Below are 14,404 nucleotides of genomic sequence, written 5' to 3'. Positions count from 1 at the left end.
AGTTGTGTCCGACTCTGTGCGACCCCATAGAAGGCAGCCCACTAGGCTCCTCTGTCTCTGGGATTCTCCAGGCAAGAACACTGGAGTGAGTTGCCATTTCCTTCTCCAATGCATGAAAGTGAAAAGTGAAAGTGAAGTCGTTCAGTCATGTCGACTCTTAGCGACCCCATGGACTGCAGCCTACCAGGCTCCTCCATCCATGGGATTTACAATAAGCTTGTGCTATTCAGGTAATCAAAATAACAAACAATATATTTGCATTCATTCTGGACAAGGAAAATCACAATTATTAGTTGTGTGTGCTATTTCTGTATTTACATATTTTTCAAAATTCCATGTATATATAATAGTCCTTTATATAGACAAGCAACGGATCATTGCAGAAATATGACCTGTCACCATTACTCAAAGTTAAAAAATATGATGAAGCTTGAATTGTTGCTTTTAAAGTTTATTCTCATAAAAATAAATGTCAGTTTTGTCACATTTATATGGAGCTGGCTATTTCCAGATGGATAGGGAGGTGCAGTACCACGTTCTCCTTGGGAGAAAATGACCAGATGATGTGCGATCAATTCTGATAATAAAGTGAAGAAGGAAAAACCAGCTCTTATTGAGAACCAAGCAAACAATGTATCACCAAGATTCTCAGATAATACAGCCATCATAACCTAGTAAAATCTAATGGAAACAATTGAATACAGGGGAGGTTAAAAGAAAGAGAACTATAATAACAGCAACAACAAAATTCCAGGAAAATTTCTAGGCCGAATTTGGATAAATCCTGAAACTATCATATGTTGAAAAGATTGAGACAGAAATTAAGAAATCCTCTCTTTTTTCTCTCCCTCCTGCCTAATTAAAAAAAATTTTTTTTTGGAGAGAAGAGACAACTAATGGAGGGGCAACATTTAAAAATATTGATATATTGGGCAGATATGACTGGATCTCTCTCCTTCTTAGAGAAAGGGAAATAAAAGTGATATCTTGGAGCATTTGACTTTTTTGGGTAGATACTGAAGTTTCACAAGCTAACAATGTCAGTGGACAGCTTCAAAAATTATTTTCACTTTGGCTTGGCAACTAACAAACCATATCTAAACTAGTTACCACATTCAGTGGTAATAGCTTGCCAAAAATCTGTATCTTTATCACTTGTTTTTCAAACAAAATGAATGTGTGCAAATACTACCAGTGCTTTGTAAATTGTAAATATCTTTCTTAGCAAAATAATCTTTCATTACTACTTTGCATTGTACTATTCCCAGAACAAGTCACTTATAATTCTGAGAAACTAAGCACACGCAATTTTATTATTTAGAAACATGAAAACAGATACTCATTTATGTAGGTATGCATGCTTGTCTCTGTGTGTCTGTGTGTGTACCTTAGGATAATATTGCTTCTGTGGACTGAAGTCAACTGACAAGGATGGGAAGGTCAATAATATGTGCAAAGTCTTTCTGAGATTAATAGCCTGATTTGGGGAAAGTGAAAAGTGAATATGCTTCATTGTGCATCTGGATTGTATTAATAGCTTGGATTCTCTGCTGGAAAAGAATATTCAGGAAATAATGGAAGACATCTTCCCTTTCTTTCCTTTAAAGGTATCTGTGTATTTATATTTATATAGGTATCATATGTATAATTGCTCCTTGGAATAGTGTTTTGCTATCTCTAACCTTTATATCGATAAACTATTTCTTTAGCTGTGACATGAAAGCATGTAATCTTACTTCACTATCATATAATTAGTACAGAGAACATATATGGAAATAGAATAATAGAATTGGAAGATAAAGAGAAAGCGAACATATGGTCTAAGGGAAGAGTTGGAAAAAATATAAATTATGAAACAAACTTTTAGAGAGATGTTGAAATTTCAAAAAGGAAGATGGTTGAGCTTTACCATAATAAGCTTTACACACAAAAGATATACATATTTATATCTGTGCATTTATATTTTGTGTTTAAAGCATTTAGATAGATGATAGATACACAGATAAAAAGAGCCTGTGTATGTGCATGCAATAACACAGATGCAAAGGTTTCTAGGTGGGTTCATTGAACTAATTATATTCATCATGATTAAGTTTGTCATATACGGCCTTCCCCAGTGGCTGACTGAAGAATCTGACTGAACTGCAAGAGCTGCAGGAGATGTGGGTTGATCCCTGGATTGGGAAGATATCTTGGAGAAGAGCATGGCAACCCATTCCGGTATTCTTGCCAGGAAAATCCCACGGATAGAGGGGCCTGACTATCTACAGTCCATAGGGTGGCACAGCCAGACACAACTGAAGTGACTTAGCATGCACACACAAGGTTGTTATTTATTTATATATTTCTGTTGTTGTTGTTCTTCTTGCTATTCAGTTGTGTCCAACTTTTTGTGAGTCTACAGACTGCAGCACGCCAGGCTCCCCTGTCCTTCACCATCTCCTGGAGCTTGTTCAAACTCATGTCCATAGAATTGGTGATGCCATCCAACCATCTCATCCTCTGTCGTACCCTTGTCCTCCTGCCTTCAATCTTTCCCAGCATCAGGGTCTTTTCTAAAGAGTCGGCTCTTCGCATCAGGTGGCCAAAGTATTGGAGCTTTAGCTTCAGCATCAGTCCCTCCAATGAATATTCAGGATTGGTTTCCTTTAGAATTGACTGGTTTGATCTTCTTGCAGTCCAAGGGACTCTCAAGAGTCTTCTCCAACACCTCAGTATAAAAGCATCAATTCTTTGGCACTCAGCCTTCCTTATAAAATGTGTCATTATTCTGTGACAGCCAACATACTTGACAAAACAGGGAATCAATTAATAACTGCCTCATATATTGGATTTCCATACTGAAAGTATATGTAAACATTAGCAAACCATTGAATATCTAGAAGAAATGGAATAGCCATCATAGTCAACAAGAGTTCAAAATCCAGTACTTGGATGCAATCTCAAAAATGACAGAATGATCTCAGTTCATTTCCAAGGCAAACCATTCAATATCATGGTAATCCAAGTCTATGCCCCGAACAATAATGCTGAAGAAGCTGAACTTGAATGGTTCTATGAAGAACTACAAGACCTTCTAGAACTAACACCCAAAAAAGATGTCCTTTTCATTATGCAGGACTGGAATGCAAAAGTAGGAAGTCAAGAAACACCTGGAGTAACAGGCAAATTTGGCCTTGGAGTACAGAATGAAGCAGGGCAAAGGCTAATAGAGTTTTGCCAAGAGAATGCACTGGTCATAGCAAACACCCTCTTCCAACAACACAAGAGAAAACTCTACATATGGACATCACCAGATGGTCAACACTAAAATCAGATTGATTATATTCTTTGCAGCCAAAGATGGAGAAGCTCTATACGTGGCTCAGATCATGAGCTCCTTATTGCCAAATTCAGACTTAAATTGAAGAAAGTAGGGAAAACCGCTAGACCATTCAGGTATGACCTAAATCAAATCCCTTATGACTATACAGTGGAAGTGAGAAATAGATTTAAGGGACTAGATCTGATAGAGTGCCTGATGAACTATGGACGGAAGTTTGTGACATTTTACAGAAGACATGAATCAAGACCATCCCCAAGAAAAAGAAATGCAAAAAAGTGAAATGGCTGTATGGGGAGACCTTACAAATAGCTGTGAAAAGAAGAGAAGTGAAAAGCAAAGGAGAAATGGAAAGATATACCCATTTGAATGCAGAATTCCAAAGAATAGCAAGGAGAGATAAGAATGGGGAACACGTGTACACCCATAGCAGATTCATGTTGATGTATGGCAAAACCAACACAATATTGTAAAGTAATTAGCCTCCAATTAAAATAAATTTAAATTAAAACAAAAGGAAGCCTTCCTCAGTGATCAATGCAAAGAAATAGAGGAAAACAATAGAATGGGAAAGACTAGAGATCTCTTCAAGAAAATTAGAGATATATTTTCTTAAAAATATATTTAATATTAATGAAGAATATACTTCACTACACTTTCACAGGTCTTATTAGTAATAGGTTTTGTTTCTTTAGGGAACTGGAAAAATAAGAGGACATGAAATCCTATTTATACATAAGGAAACAAAAGTCAAAAAGTGAAATAATGGTACTTCAGATTGAATCATTCCCACAAATGAGATATGAATAGATGGAAGCAGAAGACAGCACATGCACAGTCATACAATTTGTTCTCCTGGGGTCTTCTGACCTTCCAAACCTCCAAGGGTTACCCTTTGGAGTGTTCTCCATAATTTACATCCCTATTTTAGCTGAAAATAGTCTCTTAATAATAACTTGGTTTGACCCAGTTCTGCAGAAACTCATGTATTTTTTTCTTGGCGAATTTTTCCTCCCTGGAAATCTGTTACATGTCTGTCCCGCTTCCTAGGATTCTGGTGAACCTTTGGACTCAGGACAGAAGCATTTCTATGCTGGCCTGTCTGCCCAAATGTGCTTCTTCCTTAGCCTCAGAATCACTGAGTGCTTCCTCCTGGCGGTGATGGCCTATGACCGCTGTGTGGCCATCTGTGACCCTCTGCACTATCCCCTGATCATGACCCCAAAGACGTGCCTCCAGCTGGCTGTGGGCTCCTGGGTCAGTGGAATCCCAGTGCAGATAGGGCAAACGTGCTGGATCTTCACTCTGCATTTCTGTCATTCGAGCCAGATTAACCACTTCTGTGACGCACCCCGCATTGTGAAGCTGGCCTGTGGAGACACTTTTGCACATGAGCTGTCAGTCTAGGCAGTAGTTCTGCTGGTTGCTGCGGTGCCTTTTATGTTAATACTTGCCTCTTACAGTAGAATCATCTGCACTATTCTGAGGCTGCCAACAGCCAGAAGAGCAAAAGCCTTCTCCACACGTTCTTCTCACTTGTTTGTTGTGCTTTTTTCTATCTGTGCCATTATCTACTTAAGGCCCAAATCCAGTCACTCTGCAGGAACTGACCGACTCTCTCCTTGTTCTACACCATAGTGACTCTGGTGTTATAAATAAATATATGTGATTTTAATGTGAAGAAAATGTTAGAAGTTATTTTCAGAATTACACAAAGCTTTCACAATTGCCTTTACATTAGTGTGCCTTGCCTCATCCTCTATATTTTTAACCTTCTCTAAGTGGTATAATTTTTAAACCCTTGAACTGATATTCATCAGGAAAATGAGCATCTGTCAATAAAATCATTAACAGGTATCTTCCCAATTCCATTCAGATGTTGCAGTAGTAAAGAATCTGCCTGCCAAAGCAGGAGATGCAAGAGACACGAGATCGATCCCTGGGTTAGGAAGTTCCCCTAGAATAGGAAAGAGCAACTCACTCCAGTCTTCTCGCTTATAAAATTCCATGAACAGAGGAGCTTGGTGGGCTACAGTCTAGGCAGTCACAAAGAGTCAGATACAGCTGAGCACACACACGCACATGAGCACAATCAGCAACTCATTTAGAGGATATGTCCGCTGGCAATTCTTTTGACAATTATGCGCTTTTGTTGTTTTAGTTATAATTGTACGCATGTGTATAAGGCGATGCTAGCTCCTTTTGTGAAGCTAGTTATGCTTCACTTCTCAGTCCATTTGCTTCCTTTACCATCTAGGTAGTAAATATGATCTACTAGGTTTAGTTACTTATGCATTTTATCATAGTGTCTATATGTATATATTCCTTCTAATTAAATGTTTAGTATGTTTATAAACTTTTATGTATAGTCTGTAATGTAATCTAAGATGATGATTATAATAGAGATGACAAAGATGACAATCTAGATGGAGAAAATAGTAGTTTTGTTTTTGAAATTTAGGAAAGCAGGAATCACAGCACCATGGAAATAGTGCTGTCTAAGTTCACATTTCATGTGTAAAATAAGTGATTCAATTATACATATACATGTCCCTTTTCTGTTTCAGACAAGTCCCCATCTACATTGTTACATAACATTGAGCAGCACTCCCTCTGCAACAGGCAGGTTCTTCTTGGACATCCATTTGAAATACAGCAGTGTGCACATCTCACTTTTTTTTTTTTTTCAGATTCTGCAAGTAAATGATATAATATGATATTTCTCTTTCTATGTCTGACCACACTCAGTATGACAATATCTAGGTCCATCCATGTTCTTGCTAATGGAATCATTTCACTCTTTCTAACAGCTGAATAATAAACTGGGGAAAATTCTGAAAGAGATGGGAATACCAGACCACCTGACCTGCCTCTTGAGAAATCTGTATGCAGGTCAGGAAGCAACAGTTAGGACTGAACATGGAACAACAGACTGGTTCCAAATAGGAAAAGGAGTATGTCAAGGCTGTATATTGTCACCCTGCTTATTTAACTTATATTTAGAGTTCATCATGAGAAACGCTGGGCTGGAAGAAACACAAGCTGGAATCAAGATTGCCAGGAGAAATATCAATAACCTCAGATATGCAGATGACACCACCCTTATGGCAGAAAGTGAAGAGGAACTAAAAAGCCTCTTGATGAAAGTGAAAGAGGAGAGGGAAAAAGTTGGCTTAAAGCTCAGCACTCAGAAGAAATGAAGATCATGGCATCTGGTCCCATCACTTCATGGGAAATAGATGGGGAAACAGTAGAAACAGTGTCAGACTTTATTTTTCTGGGCTCTAAAATCACTGCAGATGGTGATTGCAGCTGTGAAATTAAAAGGCGCTTACTCCTTGTAAGAAAAGTTATGAGCAACCTAGATAGCATATTCAAAAGCAGAGACATTACTTTGCCAACAAAGGTCCATCTAGTCAAAGCTATGGTTGTTTCTGTGGTCACGTATGGATGTGAGAGTTGGACTGTGAAGAAAGCTGAGCGCCGAAGAATTGATGCTTTTGAACTGTGGTGTTGGAGAAGACTCTTGAGAGTCCCTTGGACTGCAAGGAGATCCAACCAGTCCATTCTGAAGGAGATCAGTCCTGGGATTTGTTTGGAAGGAATGATGCTAAAGCTGAAACTCCAGTACTTTGGCCACCTCATGCGAAGAGTTGACTCATTGGAAAAGACTCTGATGCTGGGAGGAATGAGGGGCAGGAAGAGAAGGGGATAACAGAGGATGAGATGGCTGGATGGCATCACTGACTCGATGGACGTGAGTTTGAGTGAACTCCGGGAGTTGATGATGGACAGGGAGGCCTGGCGTGCTGCAATTCATGGAGTCGCAAAGAGTAGGACATGACTGAGCCACTGAACTGAACTGATGGTTAATTCTTTCATTCAAATATTATTTCAATTGCATTAAGATTTATTGTATATTTACTGAGAGACCTTTGACTATTTAGATCCCTTATATTCTATGAGACACACTGCATTTTCTATATTAATGAGTATAAGCTAGAGCTAATAGCAAGCATTAATTAACTGCACAGTCAAGTAATTCATAAGAAGCCTCAAAATGACTTTGAAATAAAAATTTAGGACTATAAATCCAGCGGAGGCAAGACTATCAAAAGAGAAAAGGCAGTCTCCTCAATAAGTGGTGCTGGGAAAAGTGTACAGCCCATGTAAATGAACAAAATTAGAATATTCTCTAACACTGTACACAAAAATAAATGCAAAGTGTATTAAAGACATAAATATAAGGTGAGGTATTACCAAACTCTTAGAGGAAAACATAGGCATAACAGTCTTTGACATTCATTGCAGCAATATTTTTTATTTGTATCCACGTTCTAAGGCAACAGAAATAAAAACAAAAATAAACCAATGGACCTAATTAAACTAAAAAAACAGCAAAAACTTCTGTACAACAAAGGATACCATAAACACAATGAAAGGACAACCCATAGAATGGGAGACAATATTTGTAAACGATGTGAGCAACTAGGCATTAATTCTAAAATGTATAAACAGCTCATGTAGTTCAGTATACAAAACAAACAACCCAAACAAAAACATCCACAGAAGATCTGAATAGGCATTTCTCCAAACAAAACATATAGGTAGCCAAGAGGCACAAGAAAAGATTCTCAACACATGAATCATTAAAGAAAATCAAACTAAAACCACAAAAGGATACTATCTCACACTGGTTAAAATGGCCATCATCAAAGAGCCTACAAACAATAAATGCTGGAGAGGGTGTCAGTTCAGTTCAGTTCATTCGGTCAGTCATGTCCGACTCTTTGTGACCCCATGGACTACAGCACGCCAGGCCTCCCTGTCTATCCCCAATTCCCGGAGCTTTCTCAAACTCATGTCCATTGAGTCGGTGATGCCATCCAACCATCTTATCCTCTGTTGTCCCCTTCTCCTCCTGCCTGCAATCCCTCCCAGCATCAGGGTCTTTTCAAATGAGTCAGCCCTTCGCATCAGGTGGCCAAAGTATTGGAGTTTCAGCTTCAACATCGTCCTTCCAATGAATATTCAGGACTCATTTCCTTTAGGATGGACTGGTTGGATCTCCTTGCAGTCTAAGGGACTCTCAAGATTGTTCTCTAATACCATAGTTCAAAAGCATAAATTCTTCGGTGCTCAGCTTTCTTTCTAGTCCAACTCTAAATCCATACATGACTACTGGAGAAACCATAGCCTTGCCTAGATGGACCTTTGTTGGATAAGTAATGTCTCTGCTTTTCAATATGCTATCAAGGTTGGTCATAACTTTTCTTCCAAGGAGTAAGCGTCTTTTAATTTCACGGCTGCAGTCACCATCTGCAGTGATTTTGGAGCCAAGAAAAATAAAGTCTGCCACTGTTTCCACTGTATCCCCATCTATTTGCCGTGAAGTGATGGGACCGGATACCATGATCTTTGTTTCCTGAATGTTGAGCTTTAAGCCAACTTTTTCCCTCTCCTCTTTCACTTTCATCAACAAGCTTTTTAGTTCTTCTTCCCTTTCTGCCATAAGTGCTGTGTCATCTACATATCTGAGGTTATTGTTATTTTTCCCGTCAATCTTGATTCCAACTTATGCTTCATCCAGCCTAGCATTTTGCATGATGTATTCTGCATTTAAGTTAATTAAGCAGCGTGACAATATACAGCCTTGACGTACTCTTTTCCTATTTGTAACCCGTCTGTTGTTCCATGTCCATTTCTAACTGTTGCTTCCTGACCCACATACAGATCTCTCAAGAGGCAGGTTAGGAGCGGGTGTGGAGAATAGAAAAACCTCCTACACTGTTGGGGCGAATGTAAATTGGTAAGCCACTATGGGGAACAATATGAAGGCCCTTTAAAAACTTAAAAATGGAGCCAGCACATGACCCAACCATCCCAAGCCAGGGCATATATTCTGAGAAAACAGTAATTTGAAAAGATATGTGTACCCCAATGTTCACTCCAGGGCTGTTTACAATAGCCAAGAGATAGAAGTAACTTAAATGTCTGTTAACAGATGAATGGATAAAGAAGATGCAGTACATATTTATAATGAAGGATTTGTTATTGTTAAGTCACTTAGTCGTGCCCAACCCTTTGTGACCCCATGGACTGGCCTCCCTGTCCTTCATCATCTCCCAGAGCTCGCTCAAACTCATGTCCAGTGGGTCGCCGTCCAACCATCTCATCCTGTCATCCCCTTCTCATCCTGCATTCAACCTTTCCTGGCATCAGGGTCTTTTCTAAAAAGTCAGTTCTTTGCATCAGGTGACCAAAGTATTGGAGTTTCAGCTTCAGCATCAATCCTTTCAATGAATATTCAGGACTGATTTCCTTTAGGATTGACTGCTTTGCTCTCATTGCAGTCCAAGAAACTTCATACTCAAAGTTTGCTCTAACATCTTCATATTTGGTATAATTGGGCTACTCCCAAAGATACCAGGACTATGACTCATTGGAAAATGAGTGTCCAATTACTACGATTGTCATTGGAAAAGATGCTGATGCTGGGAATGACTGAAAGCTGGAGGAGAAGGGGATGACAGAGAATGAGATGGTTGGATGGCATCACCAAGTCAGTTCAATTCAGTTCAGATGCTCAGTCATGTCCAACTCTTTGCAAACTCATGGACGGTAGGATGGCAGGCTTCCCCGCCCATCACAAACTCCCAGAGCTTACTCAAACTCATGTCCATTGAGTAGATGATGTCATCTGGTCCCATCACTTCATGGCAAATAGATGGAGAATCAATGGAAACAGTGACAGACTTTATTTTCTTGGGCACCAAAGTCACTGACTCAACTCCCAGAGTTGGTGATGGACAGGGAAGAATGGCATGCTGCAGTCCATGGGGTAGCATAGAGTCAGACATGATTGAGCCACTGAACTGACTGACTGAAAGAGTTTCATTACTGTCTAGAAGGGAGAATTTGGGAGGATGTAATATTGAGATTCAATGGACATGAGTCTGAGTGAACTCCAGGAGTTGGTGATGCAGGGAGGCCTGGCGTGCTGCAAGTTATGAGGTCCCAAAGAGCCGGACATGACTGAGCGACTGAACTGAACTGAATATTGAGACTTCTGTCTCATATAATGAATGTGAATAGTAGCAAATAAATAACTTTTTTCTTAACTCATATATGCTTCCATTTCCTTTTGTAAAATATGACAGTGCTTGTTTTGAAATTGATGTTTTATTTAGTGGTCAAAAGTAATGTACCAATATGTTAACACAATGTCTTCCACACAATAAATGTGATATCCATGAAAAAAAAAATGAACTCTGTTTATTCAGAAAAATCATTTCTGTAAAATTTTTAAATGAGTCATCTTTGCATATATGAACTTTATCAGCAGAAAATTCTCAACACAGTTACATTCTTATTTTTTGTTCCTCAGCCTCCACTTTAATAGAAATATTAGTACTATAGTTAGTAGTAAACAAATATTTAGATAGTATTACTTTTCAAATTCTTGCATTAAAAATTTTAAGAAATGAAAAAAAAGAATTATTTATTTTATTCCTGAAGTCTTAAATGTAATATAAATATTCTTATATATATATAAAATGTAATTAAGAAAGAAAAGAAGGCTGAGCACCGAAGAATTGATGCTTTTGAACTGTGATGTTGGAGAAGACTCTTGAGGGTCCCTTGGACTGCAAGGAGATCCAAATAGTCCATTCTGAAGGAGATCAACCCTGGGATTTCTTTGGAAGAAATGATGCTAAAGCTGAAACTCCAGTACTTTGGCCACCTCATGCGAAGAGTTGACTCATTGGAAAAGACTCTGATGCTGGGAGGGATTGGGGGCAGGAGGAGAAGGGGACGACACAGGATGAGATGGCTGGATGGCATCACGGACTTGATGGACGTGAGTCTGAGTGAACTCTGGGAGTTGGTGATGGACAGGGAAGCCTGGCGTGCTGTGATTCATGGGGTCGCAAAGAGTCGGACACGACTGAGCAACTGAACTGAACTGAACTGAACTGAAGAAAGAAAAAAGTACATTATTTAGGAAATGTGAGGGAGTCATAAAGTCAATGAAATGCCTATAAGAAATGTGGTAGAATGAGAATAAGACAATGTGTGGTGATGAAAGCTACCTTGAAAGGCAGCATTGTTACTAATGTTCATCATTATTCATAATAGATAAAAAGTAGAAAAAACCTGATAGTCACTTAACTGAAGAGTGGATCTACAAAGTGTACTGTATATTTAAAACGAAATATTATTGTCCCAAAATGATGAAGCAAAATACTGATAAGCAGAGCAACATGGATGCAACTTGAAAACATTATCTTCAAGGAAAGAAGCCTGATAGGAAAATAAAATAAACCAATGAACAAAGCATATTAGAAAAGAAAAAAAAAAGGTATCACATGATTCTGTTTGTATGAGACATCCATAATAGGAAACCACATAGAACTAGTGGTTGCTATGGGCTAAGGAAGGAGAACTGACGGGTAGCAGGTGAGGGTTTCTTATTGAAGTGATGAAAATATTCTGGATTTAGATACTGGAGATAATTGAACAATATTGAAAATATAATAAAAAAAGAAAAACAACTGCCTACTTACATAGGAAAGATCAATTTTATGGTACATGCTTCATACTTCATTAAAAAAGAAAATATGGTCAAAGTGTAGCAATATTTCTAAATAAAGTATTGAAGGAGACTGTTTCAAGGACACCATGGTCAATCCAAAGGAGCTGAGGATGATGGAGGGAGGACCTTTTTGAGTTTCTTTAGGTTTCCTCTTTGACTGGACAAAGAGCAGATGGTTTCAGGGTAACTGTGCAGCAAACCATACAAACTAATTGCTCTTCTCTTCCACCATAGGTCAGTCTGGCAGCAACAGTGAGGCTTCAAAACTCAGCCTTTGCAAAGTTGTTTCTGAATTCACAGGGATATACACAGAAGCAGAAACATGATTAATGAAATATTTGCTAACATCAAAACCTCCAATTAAATAAATTAATATTTAAAAATAAAAAAATAAAAAATAAAAAAACCTAGGAGCAGTAACTCAGGGATTTAAGTCCCCATGCTACTGCTAAGTCGCTTCAGTCATGTCCGACTCTGCGTGACCCCATAGACGGCAGCCCACCAGGCTCCTCTGACTCTGGGATTCTCCAGGCAAGAATACTGGAGTGAGTTGCCATTTCCTTCTCCATTAAGTCCCCATATACCTGGCAAAATAAAAGACCATCTGCTTATTATCATTTAGCTACCCAAGACCTGCTCATTTCACGTAGGTTTCCAGGTCCTCTCTTAAAGAATATAAGCGGAAATAACTTTTTGAGAAAGAAAAAGTATATTTGTAGGTGAAACATTTATGTCTACTTCAGTTCAGTTCAGTTCAGTCACTCAGTCGTGTCCGACTCTTTGCGACCCCATGAATCACAGCACGCCAGACCTCCCTGTCCATCACCATCTCCTGGAGTTCACCCAGACTCACTTCCATCGAGTCCGTGATGCCATCCAGCCATCTCATCCTGGGTCGTCCCCTTCTCCTCCTGCCCCCAATCCCCCTCAGCATCGGAGTTTTTCCCAATGAGTCAACTCTTCTCATGAGATGTCCAAAGTACTGGAGCTTCAGCTTTAGCATCATTCCTTCCAAAGAAATCCCAGGGTTGATCTCCTTCAGAATGGACTGGTTGGATCTCCTTGCAGTCCAAGGAACTCTCAAGAGTCTTCTCCAACACCACAGTTCAAACGCATCAATTCTTCAGTCCTCAGCCTTCATAGTCCAACTCCCACATCCATACATGACCACAGGAAAAACCATAGCCTTGACTAGATGGATCTTAGTCAGCAAAGTAATGTCTCTGCTTTTGAATATGCTATCTAGGTTGGCACTAAGCACGGGCGGCTGCGAGAGCCGGGGCACTAAGCGCGGGCGAGAGGAGCTACCCTGTGTCCGAGGTCAGGGGCGGCCGAGAGGAGACACCCCGTGTCCGAGGTCAGGGCGGTGGCCGGGAGGAGCTAATCCACATCCGAGGTCAGTGGCAGCAGGGAGGAGACACCCCTCGTCTGAGGTCAGGGTTGGCCAGGAGAAGCCACCTCGTGCCCAAGGCCAGGGGCGGTGACCCTGAGGAGCCACCCCGAGCCCGAGGCTAGGGACAGCAGCTGGAAGGAGCCACCCACGCTGGAGGCCAGGGGCCACAGCCAGGAGGAGCAACCCGAGGAGCGGTGGCTGCGCAGGCACAGGAGGGCCTAGAGAAGCTATCCCACGTTAAAGGTCAGGAACAGTGGCGGTAAGGAGATACCCCTCATCCAAAGTAAGGAGAAGCAGCTGTGCTTTGCTGGAGCAGCCATGAAGACATACCCCCATGTCCAAGGTAAGAGAAACCCAAGTAAGATGGTAGGTGTTGCAAGAGGGCATCAGAGGGCAGATGCCGGGGTCCAGGGAATTGGAAGCAGGGATGGCATTGGCGAGGAGAACTTATTTATTTATTAATATAGAAAAAAATATAAGATTAGATTAGGTAGAAATAATGCAGTAGGAAAATTAAGTGGAGAAAGAAGGCTGAATAACTTGGTTTACGAGGGAAGCCAATAAAGTTCCAGACAAGGAGCTTGAACCATCTACGTCAGGTCACCGGCGTCCTCTTGAATATCGGGGGGTGCCCTACCTTGGGCTCCCCCTCGCATGGATCTTAAAAGCTGGGACAAGTAAGTAGACATGGTGAGCCTCCATGCCCCAGATGGGAATTCAGCCAGAATTTAGAGAGGAGATACGGGGGAAACCAGTCCAGCGAATGGCCCATCCTCTGTTGTTCAGAGGGCCTTTTATACTTTTTGATTATACATAGAGATCAATGGGTAACACAAAGTTATGCAGCGTTAGCAGCCCAGACTCTTATCAAAACCAGGCTTTTCTCTCTGCATACCTAGTTGTATACACAAGTCTTAGGTAATTTACACCATCTTTGGGCCAAAAGGGCTAATTAACATTTTACAGCCTTTTTTCTGATAAGGGTTTGTCAACCAGAAGACTTATTTGTGTTGATCTTCCTAAAGGCTGGTGCCACTCTCAGAAAGCACTGAATAAAGTTACATTCTTACATAGCAAGGACACAAGAGGAGTG

General features: G+C 40.2%; 1 pseudogene; it reads left to right on the top strand.

The window, feature by feature from the left end:
* Positions 1-4,117: 4,117 nt before the first annotated feature.
* Positions 4,118-4,977, top strand: LOC138092259 (olfactory receptor 10AG1-like; annotated as a pseudogene).
* Positions 4,978-14,404: the final 9,427 nt, after the last annotated feature.

The sequence above is a fragment of the Capricornis sumatraensis genome, chromosome 16 (assembly GCF_032405125.1).
Source record: "Capricornis sumatraensis isolate serow.1 chromosome 16, serow.2, whole genome shotgun sequence".
Taxonomy (NCBI): Eukaryota; Metazoa; Chordata; class Mammalia; order Artiodactyla; family Bovidae; genus Capricornis; species Capricornis sumatraensis.
The sequence above is the reverse complement of the archived record's forward strand: the minus strand, read 5'-3'. Positions and strand labels throughout refer to the sequence as shown.